Source organism: Pristiophorus japonicus, unplaced genomic scaffold, assembly GCF_044704955.1.
Source record: "Pristiophorus japonicus isolate sPriJap1 unplaced genomic scaffold, sPriJap1.hap1 HAP1_SCAFFOLD_280, whole genome shotgun sequence".
In the NCBI taxonomy this organism is placed as follows: Eukaryota; Metazoa; Chordata; class Chondrichthyes; family Pristiophoridae; genus Pristiophorus; species Pristiophorus japonicus.
In genome coordinates this window covers 212,868-227,871 of record NW_027252560.1, presented here as the reverse complement: position 1 = coordinate 227,871, position 15,004 = coordinate 212,868, and positions in this window count along the sequence as shown.

Below are 15,004 nucleotides of genomic sequence, written 5' to 3'. Positions count from 1 at the left end.
TGTCCCGGGTACAGATATTGGGGAGTGTGTACCGATACAGATATTGGGGAGTGTGTCCCGGGTGCAGATATTGGGGAGTGTGTCCCGGGTGCAGATATTGGGGAGTGTGTCCCGGGTACAGATATTGGGGAGTGTGTCCCGGGTACAGATATTGGGGAGTGTGTCCCGGGTACAGATATTAGGGAGTGTGTCTCGGGTACAGATATTGGGGAGTGTGTCCCGGGTACAGATATTGGGGAGTGTGTCCCTGGTACAGATATTGGGGAGTGTGTCCCGGTTACAGATATTGGGCAGTGTGTCCCGGGTGCAGATATTGGGCAGTGTGCCCCGGGTGCAGATATTGGGGAGTGTGTCGCGGGTACAGATATTGGGGTGTGTGTCCCGGGTACACTTATTGGGGAGTGTGTCCCTGGTACAGATATTGGGGAGTGTGTCCCGGTCCAGATATTGGGGAGTGTGTCCCGTGTACAGATATTGGGGTGTGTGTCCCAGGTACAGATATTGGGGAGTATGTCCCGGGTACAGATATTGGGGAGTGTGTCCCGGGTACAGATATTGGGGAGTGTGTCCCTGGTACAGATATTGGGGAGTGTGTCCCGGGTACAGATATTGGGGAGTATGTCCCAGGTACAGATATTGGGGTGTGTTTCCGATATTGGGGAGTGTGTCCCGGGGACAGATATTGGGGAGTGTGTCCCGGGTACAGATATTGGGGAGTGTGTCCCGGGTACAGATATTGGGGAGTGTGTCCCGGGTGCAGATATTGGGGAGTGTGTCCCGGGTACAGATATTGGGGAGTGTGTCTCGGGTACAGATATTGGGGAGTGTGTCCCGGGTACAGATATTGGGGAGTGTGTCCCTGGTACAGATATTGGGGAGTGTGTCCCGGTTACAGATATTGGGGAGTGTGTCCCGGGTACAGATATTGGGGAGTGTGTCCCGGGTACAGATATTGGGGAGATTGTCCAAGGTACAGATATTGGGTAGTGTGTCCCAGCTACAGATATTGGGGAGTGTGTCCCAGGTACAGATATTGGGGAGTGTGTCCCGGGTACAGATATTGGGGAGTGTGTCCCGGTTACAGATATTGGGGAGTGTTTCCTGGGTACAGATATTGGGGAGTGTGTCCCGGGTACAGATATTGGGGAGTGTGTCCCGGGTACAGATATTGGGGAGTGTGTCCCGGGTACAGATATTGGGGAGTGTGTCTCGGGTACAGATATTGGGGAGTGTGTCCCGGGTACAGATATTGGGGAGTGTGTCCCGGGTACAGATATTGGGGAGTGTGTACCGATACAGATATTGGGGAGTGTGTCCCGGGTGCAGATATTGGGGAGTGTGTCCCGGGTGCAGATATTGGGGAGTGTGTCCCGGGTACAGATATTGGGGAGTGTGTCCCGGGTACAGATATTGGGGAGTGTGTCCCGGGTACAGATATTAGGGAGTGTGTCCCGGGTACAGATATTGGGGAGTGTGTCTCGGGTACAGATATTGGGGAGTGTGTCCCGGGTACAGATATTGGGGAGTGTGTCCCTGGTACAGATATTGGGGAGTGTGTCCCGGTTACAGATATTGGGGAGTGTGTCCCGGGTACAGATATTGGGGAGTGTGTCCCGGGTACAGATATTGGGGAGATTGTCCAAGGTACAGATATTGGGTAGTGTGTCCCAGCTACAGATATTGGGGAGTGTGTCCCAGGTACAGATATTGGGGAGTGTGTCCCGGGTACAGATATTGGGGAGTGTGTCCCGGTTACAGATATTGGGGAGTGTTTCCTGGGTACAGATATTGGGGAGTGTGTCCCGGGTACAGATATTGGGGAGTGTGTCCCGGGTACAGATATTGGGGAGTGTGTCCCGGGTACAGATATTGGGGAGTGTGTCTCGGGTACAGATATTGGGGAGTGTGTCCCGGGTACAGATATTGGGGAGTGTGTCCCTGGTACAGATATTGGGGAGTGTGTCCCGGTTACAGATATTGGGGAGTGTGTCCCGGGTACAGATATTGGGGAGTGTGTCCCGGGTACAGATATTGGGGAGATTGTCCAAGGCACAGATATTGGGTAGTGTGTCCCAGCAACAGATATTGGGGAGTGTGTCCCAGGTACAGATATTGGGGAATGTGCCCCGGGTACAGATATTGGGGCGTGTGTCCCGGGTACAGATATTGGGGAGTGTGTCCCGGGTACAGATATTGGGGAGTGTGTCCTGGGTACAGATATTGGGGAGTGTGTCCCGGGTACAGATATTGGGGAGTGTGTCCAGGGTACAGATATTGGGGAGTGTGTCCCGGGTACAGATATTGGGGAGTGTGTCCCGGGTACAGATATTGGGGAGTGTGTCCCAGGTACAGAAATTGGTGAGTGTGTCCCAGGTACAGATATGGGGGAGTGTGTCCCAGGTAGAGATATTGGGGAGTGTGTCCTGGCTACAGATATTGGGGAGTGTGTCCCGGGTACAGATATTGGGGAGAGTGTCCCTGGTACAGATATTGGGGAGTGTGTCCCGGTTACAGATATTGGGGAGTGTGTCCCGGGTACAGATATTGGGGAGTGTGTCCCGGGTACAGATATTGGGGAGATTGTCCAAGGTACAGATATTGGGTAGTGTGTCCCAGCTACAGATATTGGGGAGTGTGTCCCAGGTACAGATATTGGGGAGTGTGCCCCGGGTACAGATATTGGGGAGTGTGTCCCGGGTACAGATATTGGGGAGTGTGTCCCGTGTACTGATATTGGGGAGTGTGTCCCGGGTACAGATATTGGGGAGTGTGTCCCGGGTACAGATATTGGGGAGTGTGTCCCGGGTACAGATATTGGGGAGTGTGTCCCGGAGTGTGCACCGGGTACAGATATTGGGGAGTGTGTCCCGGGTACAGATATTGGGGAGTGTGTCCCGGGTACAGATATTGGGGAGTGTGTCCCGGGTACAGATATTGGGGAGTGTGTCCCGGGTACAGATATTGGGGAGTGTGTCCCTGGTACAGATATTGGAAAGTGTGTCCCGGTTACAGATATTGGGGAGTGTGTCCCGGGTACAGATATTGGGGAGTGTGTCCCGGGTACAGATATTGGGGAGATTGTCCAAGGTACAGATATTGGGTAGTGTGTCCCAGCTACAGATATTGGGGAGTGTGTCCCAGGTACAGATATTGGGGAGTGTGTCCCGGGTACAGATATTGGGGAGTGTGTCCCGGTTACAGATATTGGGGAGTGTTTCCTGGGTACAGATATTGGGGAGTGTGTCCCGGGTACAGATATTGGGGAGTGTGTCCCGGGTACAGATATTGGGGAGTGTGTCCCGGGTACAGATATTGGGGAGTGTGTCTCGGGTACAGATATTGGGGAGTGTGTCCCGGGTACAGATATTGGGGAGTGTGTCCCTGGTACAAATATTGGGGAGTGTGTCCCGGTTACAGATATTGGGGAGTGTGTCCCGGGTACAGATATTGGGGAGTGTGTCCCGGGTACAGATATTGGGGAGATTGTCCAAGGCACAGATATTGGGTAGTGTGTCCCAGCAACAGATATTGGGGAATGTGCCCCGGGTACAGATATTGGGGAGCGTGTCCCGGGTACAGATATTGGGGAGTGTGTCCCGGGTACAGATATTGGGGAGTGTGTCCTGGGTACAGATATTGGGGAGTGTGTCCCGGGTACAGATATTGGGGAGTGTGTCCAGGGTACAGATATTGGGGAGTGTGTCCCGGGTACAGATATTGGGGAGTGTGTCCCGGGTACAGATATTGGGGAGTGTGTCCCGGGTACAGATATTGGGGAGTGTGTCCCAGGTACAGAAATTGGTGAGTGTGTCCCAGGTACAGATATGGGGGAGTGTGTCCCAGGTAGAGATATTGGGGAGTGTGTCCCGGGTACAGATATTGGGGAGTGTGTCCCGGTTACAGATATTGGGGAGTGTTTCCTGGGTACAGATATTGGGGAGTGTGTCCCGGGTACAGATATTGGGGAGTGTGTCCCGGGTACAGATATTGGGGAGTGTGTCCCGGGTACAGATATTGGGGAGTGTGTCTCGGGTACAGATATTGGGGAGTGTGTCCCGGGTACAGATATTGGGGAGTGTGTCCCGGGTACAGATATTGGGGAGTGTGTACCGATACAGATATTGGGGAGTGTGTCCCGGGTGCAGATATTGGGGAGTGTGTCCCGGGTGCAGATATTGGGGAGTGTGTCCCGGGTACAGATATTGGGGAGTGTGTCCCGGGTACAGATATTGGGGAGTGTGTCCCGGGTACAGATATTAGGGAGTGTGTCCCGGGTACAGATATTGGGGAGTGTGTCTCGGGTACAGATATTGGGGAGTGTGTCCCGGGTACAGATATTGGGGAGTGTGTCCCTGGTACAGATATTGGGGAGTGTGTCCCGGTTACAGATATTGGGGAGTGTGTCCCGGGTACAGATATTGGGGAGTGTGTCCCGGGTACAGATATTGGGGAGATTGTCCAAGGTACAGATATTGGGTAGTGTGTCCCAGCTACAGATATTGGGGAGTGTGTCCCGGGTACAGATATTGGGGAGTGTGTCCCGGTTACAGATATTAGGGAGTGTGTCCCGGGTACAGATATTGGGGAGTGTGTCCCAGGTACAGATATTGGGGAGTGTGTCCCGGGTACAGATATTGGGAGTGTGTCCCGGGTACAGATATTGGGTAGTGTGTCCCAGGTACAGATATTGGGGAGTGTGTCCCGGGTACAGATATTGGGGAGTGTGTCCCGGTTACAGATATTGGGGAGTGTTTCCTGGGTACAGATATTGGGGAGTGTGTCCCGGGTACAGATATTGGGGAGTGTGTCCCGGGTACAGATATTGGGGAGTGTGTCCCGGGTACAGATATTGGGGAGTGTGTCTCGGGTACAGATATTGGGGAGTGTGTCCCGGGTACAGATATTGGGGAGTGTGTCCCTGGTACAGATATTGGGGAGTGTGTCCCGGTTACAGATATTGGGGAGTGTGTCCCGGGTACAGATATTGGGGAGTGTGTCCCGGGTACAGATATTGGGGAGATTGTCCAAGGCACAGATATTGGGTAGTGTGTCCCAGCAACAGATATTGGGGAGTGTGTCCCAGGTACAGATATTGGGGAATGTGCCCCGGGTACAGATATTGGGGCGTGTGTCCCGGGTACAGATATTGGGGAGTGTGTCCCGGGTACAGATATTGGGGAGTGTGTCCTGGGTACAGATATTGGGGAGTGTGTCCCGGGTACAGATATTGGGGAGTGTGTCCAGGGTACAGATATTGGGGAGTGTGTCCCGGGTACAGATATTGGGGAGTGTGTCCCGGGTACAGATATTGGGGAGTGTGTCCCAGGTACAGAAATTGGTGAGTGTGTCCCAGGTACAGATATGGGGGAGTGTGTCCCAGGTAGAGATATTGGGGAGTGTGTCCTGGGTACAGATATTGGGGAGTGTGTCCCGGGTACAGATATTGGGGAGAGTGTCCCTGGTACAGATATTGGGGAGTGTGTCCCGGTTACAGATATTGGGGAGTGTGTCCCGGGTACAGATATTGGGGAGTGTGTCCCGGGTACAGATATTGGGGAGATTGTCCAAGGTACAGATATTGGGTAGTGTGTCCCAGCTACAGATATTGGGGAGTGTGTCCCAGGTACAGATATTGGGGAGTGTGCCCCGGGTACAGATATTGGGGAGTGTGTCCCGGGTACAGATATTGGGGAGTGTGTCCCGTGTACTGATATTGGGGAGTGTGTCCCGGGTACAGATATTGGGGAGTGTGTCCCGGGTACAGATATTGGGGAGTGTGTCCCGGGTACAGATATTGGGGAGTGTGTCCCGGGTACAGATATTGGGGAGTGTGTCCCGGAGTGTGCACCGGGTACAGATATTGGGGAGTGTGTCCCGGGTACAGATATTGGGGAGTGTGTCCCGGGTACAGATATTGGGGAGTGTGTCCCGGGTACAGATATTGGGGAGTGTGTCCCGGGTACAGATATTGGGGAGTGTGTCCCTGGTACAGATATTGGAAAGTGTGTCCCGGTTACAGATATTGGGGAGTGTGTCCCGGGTACAGATATTGGGGAGTGTGTCCCGGGTACAGATATTGGGGAGATTGTCCAAGGTACAGATATTGGGTAGTGTGTCCCAGCTACAGATATTGGGGAGTGTGTCCCAGGTACAGATATTGGGGAGTGTGTCCCGGGTACAGATATTGGGGAGTGTGTCCCGGTTACAGATATTGGGGAGTGTTTCCTGGGTACAGATATTGGGGAGTGTGTCCCGGGTACAGATATTGGGGAGTGTGTCCCGGGTACAGATATTGGGGAGTGTGTCCCGGGTACAGATATTGGGGAGTGTGTCTCGGGTACAGATATTGGGGAGTGTGTCCCGGGTACAGATATTGGGGAGTGTGTCCCTGGTACAGATATTGGGGAGTGTGTCCCGGTTACAGATATTGGGGAGTGTGTCCCGGGTACAGATATTGGGGAGTGTGTCCCGGGTACAGATATTGGGGAGATTGTCCAAGGCACAGATATTGGGTAGTGTGTCCCAGCAACAGATATTGGGGAATGTGCCCCGGGTACAGATATTGGGGAGCGTGTCCCGGGTACAGATATTGGGGAGTGTGTCCCGGGTACAGATATTGGGGAGTGTGTCCTGGGTACAGATATTGGGGAGTGTGTCCCGGGTACAGATATTGGGGAGTGTGTCCAGGGTACAGATATTGGGGAGTGTGTCCCGGGTACAGATATTGGGGAGTGTGTCCCGGGTACAGATATTGGGGAGTGTGTCCCGGGTACAGATATTGGGGAGTGTGTCCCAGGTACAGAAATTGGTGAGTGTGTCCCAGGTACAGATATGGGGGAGTGTGTCCCAGGTAGAGATATTGGGGAGTGTGTCCTGGGTACAGATATTGGGGAGTGTGTCCCGGGTACAGATATTGGGGAGAGTGTCCCTGGTACAGATATTGGGGAGTGTGTCCCGGTTACAGATATTGGGGAGTGTGTCCCGGGTACAGATATTGGGGAGTGTGTCCCGGGTACAGATATTGGGGAGATTGTCCAAGGTACAGATATTGGGTAGTGTGTCCCAGCTACAGATATTGGGGAGTGTGTCCTAGGTACAGATATTGGGGAGTGTGCCCCGGGTACAGATATTGGGGAGTGTGTCCCGGGTACAGATATTGGGGAGTGTGTCCCGGGTACAGATATTGGGGAGTGTGTCCCGGGTACAGATATTGGGGAGTGTGTCCCTGGTACAGATATTGGAAAGTGTGTCCCGGTTACAGATATTGGGGAGTGTGTCCCGGGTACAGATATTGGGGAGTGTGTCCCGGGTACAGATATTGGGGAGTGTGTCCCGGAGTGTGCCCCGGGTACAGATATTGGGGAGTGTGTCCCGGGTACAGATATTGGGGAGTGTGTCCCGGGTACAGATATTGGGGAGTGTGTCCCGGGTACAGATATTGGGGAGTGTGTCCCGGGTACAGATATTGGGGAGTGGGTCCCAGGTACAGATATTGGGGAGTGTGTCCCGCGTACAGATATTGGGGAGTGTGTCCCAGGTACAGATATAGGGGAGTGTGTCCCGGGTAGATATTGGGGAGTGTGTCCCGGGTACAGATATTGGGGAGTGTGTCCCAGGTACAGATATTGGGGAGTGTGTCCCGGGTACAGATACTGGGGTGTGTGTCCCGGGTACAGATATTGGGGAGTGTGTCCCAGGTACAGATATTGGGGAGTGTGTCCCGGGTACAGATATTGGGGAGTGTGTCCCGGGTACAGATATTGGGGAGTGTGTCCCGGGTACAGATATTGGGGAGTGTGTCCCGGAGTGTGCCCCGGGTACAGATATTGGGGAGTGTGTCCCGGGTACAGATATTGGGGAGTGTGTCCCGGGTACAGATATTGGGGAGTGTGTCCCGGGTACAGATATTGGGGAGTGTGTCCCGGGTACACATATTGGGGAGTGTGCCACGGGTACAGATATTGGGGAGTGTGTCCCGTGTACAGATATTGGGGAGTGTGTCCCGGGTACAGATATTGGGGAGTGTGTCCCGGGTACAGATATTGGGGAGTGTGTACCGATACAGATATTGGGGAGTGTGTCCCGGGTGCAGATATTGGGGAGTGTGTCCCGGGTGCAGATATTGGGGAGTGTGTCCCGGGTACAGATATTGGGGAGTGTGTCCCGGGTACAGATATTGGGGAGTGTGTCCCGGGTACAGATATTAGGGAGTGTGTCTCGGGTACAGATATTGGGGAGTGTGTCCCGGGTACAGATATTGGGGAGTGTGTCCCTGGTACAGATATTGGGGAGTGTGTCCCGGTTACAGATATTGGGCAGTGTGTCCCGGGTACAGATATTGGGCAGTGTGCCCCGGGTGCAGATATTGGGGAGTGTGTCGCGGGTACAGATATTGGGGTGTGTGTCCCGGGTACACTTATTGGGGAGTGTGTCCCTGGTACAGATATTGGGGAGTGTGTCCCGGGTACAGATATTGGGGAGTGTGTCCCGTGTACAGATATTGGGGTGTGTGTCCCAGGTACAGATATTGGGGAGTATGTCCCGGGAACAGATATTGGGGAGTGTGTCCCGGGTACAGATATTGGGGAGTGTGTCCCTGGTACAGATATTGGGGAGTGTGTCCCGGGTACAGATATTGGGGAGTATGTCCCAGGTACAGATATTGGGGTGTGTTTCCGATATTGGGGTGTGTGTCCCGGGGACAGATATTGGGGAGTGTGTCCCGGGTACAGATATTGGGGAGTGTGTCCCGGGTGCAGATATTGGGGAGTGTGTCCCGGGTACAGATATTGGGGAGTGTGTCCCGGGTACAGATATTGGGGAGTGTGTCCCGGGTACAGATATTAGGGAGTGTGTCCCGGGTACAGATATTGGGGAGTGTGTCCCGGGTACAGATATTGGGGAGTGTGTCCCTGGTACAGATATTGGGGAGTGTGTCCCGGTTACAGATATTGGGGAGTGTGTCCCGGGTACAGATATTGGGGAGTGTGTCCCGGGTACAGATATTGGGGAGATTGTCCAAGGTACAGATATTGGGTAGTGTGTCCCAGCTACAGATATTGGGGAGTGTGTCCCAGGTACAGATATTGGGGAGTGTGTCCCGGGTACAGATATTGGGGAGTGTGTCCCGGTTACAGATATTGGGGAGTGTTTCCTGGGTACAGATATTGGGGAGTGTGTCCCGGGTACAGATATTGGGGAGTGTGTCCCGGGTACAGATATTGGGGAGTGTGTCCCGGGTACAGATATTGGGGAGTGTGTCTCGGGTACAGATATTGGGGAGTGTGTCCCGGGTACAGATATTGGGGAGTGTGTCCCGGGTACAGATATTGGGGAGTGTGTACCGATACAGATATTGGGGAGTGTGTCCCGGGTGCAGATATTGGGGAGTGTGTCCCGGGTGCAGATATTGGGGAATGTGTCCCGGGTACAGATATTGGGGAGTGTGTCCCGGGTACAGATATTGGGGAGTGTGTCCCGGGTACAGATATTAGGGAGTGTGTCCCGGGTACAGATATTGGGGAGTGTGTCTCGGGTACAGATATTGGGGAGTGTGTCCCGGGTACAGATATTGGGGAGTGTGTCCCTGGTACAGATATTGGGGAGTGTGTCCCGGTTACAGATATTGGGGAGTGTGTCCCGGGTACAGATATTGGGGAGTGTGTCCCGGGTACAGATATTGGGGAGATTGTCCAAGGTACAGATATTGGGTAGTGTGTCCCAGCTACAGATATTGGGGAGTGTGTCCCAGGTACAGATATTGGGGAGTGTGTCCCGGGTACAGATATTGGGGAGTGTGTCCCGGTTACAGATATTGGGGAGTGTTTCCTGGGTACAGATATTGGGGAGTGTGTCCCGGGTACAGATATTGGGGAGTGTGTCCCGGGTACAGATATTGGGGAGTGTGTCCCGGGTACAGATATTGGGGAGTGTGTCTCGGGTACAGATATTGGGGAGTGTGTCCCGGGTACAGATATTGGGGAGTGTGTCCCTGGTACAGATATTGGGGAGTGTGTCCCGGTTACAGATATTGGGGAGTGTGTCCCGGGTACAGATATTGGGGAGTGTGTCCCGGGTACAGATATTGGGGAGATTGTGCAAGGCACAGATATTGGGTAGTGTGTCCCAGCAACAGATATTGGGGAGTGTGTCCCAGGTACAGATATTGGGGAATGTGCCCCGGGTACAGATATTGGGGAGTGTGTCCCGGGTACAGATATTGGGGAGTGTGTCCCGGGTACAGATATTGGGGAGTGTGTCCTGGGTACAGATATTGGGGAGTGTGTCCCGGGTACAGATATTGGGGAGTGTGTCCAGGGTACAGATATTGGGGAGTGTGTCCCGGGTACAGATATTGGGGAGTGTGTCCCGGGTACAGATATTGGGGAGTGTGTCCCGGGTACAGATATTGGGGAGTGTGTCCCAGGTACAGAAATTGGTGAGTGTGTCCCAGGTACAGATATGGGGGAGTGTGTCCCAGGTAGAGATATTGGGGAGTGTGTCCCGGGTACAGATATTGGGGAGAGTGTCCCTGGTACAGATATTGGGGAGTGTGTCCCGGTTACAGATATTGGGGAGTGTGTCCCGGGTACAGATATTGGGGAGTGTGTCCCGGGTACAGATATTGGGGAGATTGTCCAAGGTACAGATATTGGGTAGTGTGTCCCAGCTACAGATATTGGGGAGTGTGTCCCAGGTACAGATATTGGGGAGTGTGCCCCGGGTACAGATATTGGGGAGTGTGTCCCGGGTACAGATATTGGGGAGTGTGTCCCGTGTACAGATATTGGGGAGTGTGTCCAGGGTACAGATATTGGGGAGTGTGTCCCGGGTACAGATATTGGGGAGTGTGTCCCGGGTACAGATATTGGGGAGTGTGTCCCGGGTACAGATATTGGGGAGTGTGTCCCGGGTACAGATATTGGGGAGTGTGTCCCGGAGTGTGCCCCGGGTACAGATATTGGGGAGTGTGTCCCGGGTACAGATATTGGGGAGTGTGTCCCGGGTACAGATATTGGGGAGTGTGTCCCGGGTACAGATATTGGGGAGTGTGTCAGGGTACACATATTGGGGAGTGTGCCACGGGTACAGATATTGGGGAGTGTGTCCCAGGTACAGATATTGGGGAGTGTGTCCCGGGTACAGATATTGGGGAGTGTGTCCCGGGTACAGATATTGGGGAGTGGGTCCCAGGTGCAGATATTGGGGAGTGTGTCCCGGGTACAGATATTGGGGAGTGTGTCCCAGGTACAGATATAGGGGAGTGTGTCCCGGGTACAGATATTGGGGAGTGTGTCCCGGGTACAGATATTGGGGAGTGTGTCCCGTGTACAGATATTGGGGAGTGTGTCCAGGGTACAGATATTGGGGAGTGTGTCCCGGGTACAGATATTGGGGAGTGTGTCCTGGGTACAGATATTGGGGAGTGTGTCCCGGGTACAGATATTGGGGAGTGTGTCCCGGGTACAGATATTGGGGAATGTGTCCCGGAGTGTGCCCCGGGTACAGATATTGGGGAGTGTGTCCCGGGTACAGATATTAGGGAGTGTGTCCCGGGTACAGATATTGGGGAGTGTGTCCCGGGTACAGATATTGGGGAGTGTGTCAGGGTACACATATTGGGGAGTGTGCCACGGGTACAGATATTGGGGAGTGTGTCCCAGGTACAGATATTGGGGAGTGTGTCCCGGGTACAGATATTGGGGAGTGTGTCCCGGGTACAGATATTGGGGAGTGGGTCCCAGGTGCAGATATTGGGGAGTGTGTCCCGGGTACAGATGTTGGGGAGTGTGTCCCAGGTACAGATATAGGAGAGTGTGTCCCGGGTAGATATTGGGGAGTGTGTCCCGGGTACAGATATTGGGGAGTGTGTCCCAGGTACAGATATTGGGGAGTGTGTCCCGGGTACAGATACTGGGGAGTGTGTCCCGGGTACAGATATTGGGGAGTGTGTCCCGGGTACAGATATTGGGGAGTGTGTCCCAGGTACAGATATTGGGGAGTGTGTCCCGGGTACAGATATTGGGGAGTGGGTCCCAGGTACAGATATTGGGGAGTATGTCCCGCGTACAGATATTGGGGAGTGTGTCCCAGGTACAGATATAGGGGAGTGTGTCTCGGGTAGATATTGGGGAGTGTGTCCCGGGTACAGATATTGGGGAGTGTGTCCCAGGTACAGATATTGGGGAGGGTGTCCCGGGTACAGATACTGGGGTGTGTGTCCCGGGTACAGATATTGGGGAGTGTGTCCCAGGTACAGATATTGGCGAGTGTGTCCCGGGTACAGATATTGGGGAGTGTGTCCCGGGTACAGATATTGGGGAGTGTGTCCCGGAGTGTGCCCCGGGTACAGATATTGGGGAGTGTGTCCCGGGTACAGATATTGGGGAGTGTGTCCCGGGTACAGATATTGGGGAGTGTGTCCCGAGCACAGATATTGGGGAGTGTGTCCCGGGTACACATATTGGGGAGTGTGCCACGGGTACAGATATTGCGGAGTGTGTCCCGTGTACAGATATTGGGGAGTGTGTCCCGGGTACAGATATTGGGGAGTGTGTCCCGGGTACAGATATTGGGGAGTGTGTACCGATACAGATATTGGGGAGTGTGTCCCGGGTGCAGATATTGGGGAGTGTGTCCCGGGTGCAGATATTGGGGAGTGTGTCCCGGGCACAGATATTGGGGAGTGTGTCCCGGGTACAGATATTGGGGAGTGTGTCCCGGGTACAGATATTAGGGAGTGTGTCTCGGGTACAGATATTGGGGAGTGTGTCCCGGGTACAGATATTGGGGAGTGTGTCCCTGGTACAGATATTGGGGAGTGTGTCCCGGTTACAGATATTGGGGAGTGTGTCCCGGGTACAGATATTGGGGAGTGTGTCCCGGGTACAGATATTGGGGAGATTGTCCAAGGCACAGATATTGGGTAGTGTGTCCCAGCAACAGATATTGGGGAGTGTGTCCCAGGTAAAGATATTGGGGAATGTGCCCCGGGTACAGATATTGGGGAGTGTGTCCCGGGTACAGATATTGGGGAGTGTGTCCCGGGTACAGATATTGGGGAGTGTGTCCTGGGTACAGATATTGGGGAGTGTGTCCCGGGTACAGATATTGGGGAGTGTGTCCAGGGTACAGATATTGGGGAGTGTGTCCCGGGTACAGATATTGGGGAGTGTGTCCCGGGTACAGATATTGGGGAGTGTGTCCCGGGTACAGATATTGGGGAGTGTGTCCCAGGTACAGAAATTGGTGAGTGTGTCCCAGGTAGAGATATTGGGGAGTGTGTCCTGGGTACAGATATTGGGGAGTGTGTCCCGGTTACAGATATTGGGGAGTGTGTCCCGGGTACAGATATTGGGGAGTGTGTCCCGGGTACAGATATTGGGGAGATTGTCCAAGGTACAGATATTGGGTAGTGTGTCCCAGCTACAGATATTGGGGAGTGTGTCCCAGGTACAGATATTGGGGAGTGTGCCCCGGGAACAGATATTGGGGAGTGTGTCCCGGGTACAGATATTGGGGAGTGTGTCCCATGTACAGATATTGGGGAGTATGTCCAGGGTACAGATATTGGGGAGTGTGTCCCGGGTACAGATATTGGGGAGTGTGTCCCGGGTACAGATATTGGGGAGTGTGTCCCGGGTACAGATATTGGGGTGTGTGTCCCGGGTACAGATATTGGGGAGTGTGTCCCGGAGTGTGCCCCGGGTACAGATATTGGGGAGTGTGTCCCGGGTACAGATATTGGGGAGTGTGTCCCGGGTACAGATATTGGGGAGTGTGTCCCGGGTACAGATTTTGGGGAGTGTGTCAGGGTACACATATTGGGGAGTGTGCCACGGGTACAGATATTGGGGAGTGTGTCCCAGGTACAGATATTGGGGAGTGTGTCCCGGGTACAGATATTGGGGAGTGTGTCCCGGGTACAGATATTGGGGAGTGGGTCCCAGGTGCAGATATTGGGGTGTGTGTCCCGGGTACAGATATTGGGGAGTGTGTCCCAGGTACAGATATAGGGGAGTGTGTCCCGGGTAGATATTGGGGAGTGTGTCCCGGGTACAGATATTGGGGAGTGTGTCCCAGGTACAGATATTGGGGAGTGTGTCCCGGGTACAGATACTGGGGAGTGTGTCCCGGGTACAGATATTGGGGAGTGTGTCCCGGGTACAGATATTGGGGAGTGTGTCCCAGGTACAGATATTGGGGAGTGTGTCCTGGGTACAGATATTGGGGAGTGTGTCCCGGGTACAGATATTGGGGAGTGGGTCCCAGGTACAGATATTGGGGAGTGTGTCTCGCGTACAGATATTGGGGAGTGTGTCCCTGGTACAGATATAGGGGAGTGTGTCCCGGGTAGATATTGGGGAGTATGTCCCGGGTACAGATATTGGGGAGTGTGTCCCAGGTACAGATATTGGGGAGTGTGTCCCGGGTACAGATACTGGGGTGTGTGTCCCGGGTACAGATATTGGGGAGTGTGTCCCAGGTACAGATATTGGGGAGTGTGTCCCGGGTACAGATATTGGGGAGTGTGTCCCGGGTACAGATATTGGGGAGTGTGTCCCGGGTACAGATATTGGGGAGTGTGTCCCGGAGTGTGCCCCGGGTACAGATATTGGGGAGTGTGTCCCGGGTACAGATATTGGGGAGTGTGTCCCGGGTACAGATATTGGGGAGTGTGTCCCGGGTACAGATATTGGGGAGTGTGTCCCGGGTACACATATTGGGGAGTGTGCCACGGGTACAGATATTGGGGAGTGTGTCCCGTGTACAGATATTGGGGAGTGTGTCCCAGGTACAGATATTGGGGAGTGTGTCCCGGGTACAGATACTGGGGAGTGTGTCCCGGGTACAGATACTGGGGAGTGTGTCCCGGGTACAGATATTGGGGAGTGTGTCCCGGGTACAGATACTGGGGAGTGTGTCCCGGGTACAGATATTGGGGAGTGTGTCCCGGGTACAGATATTGGGGTGTGTGTCCCAGGTACAGATATTGGGGAGTGTG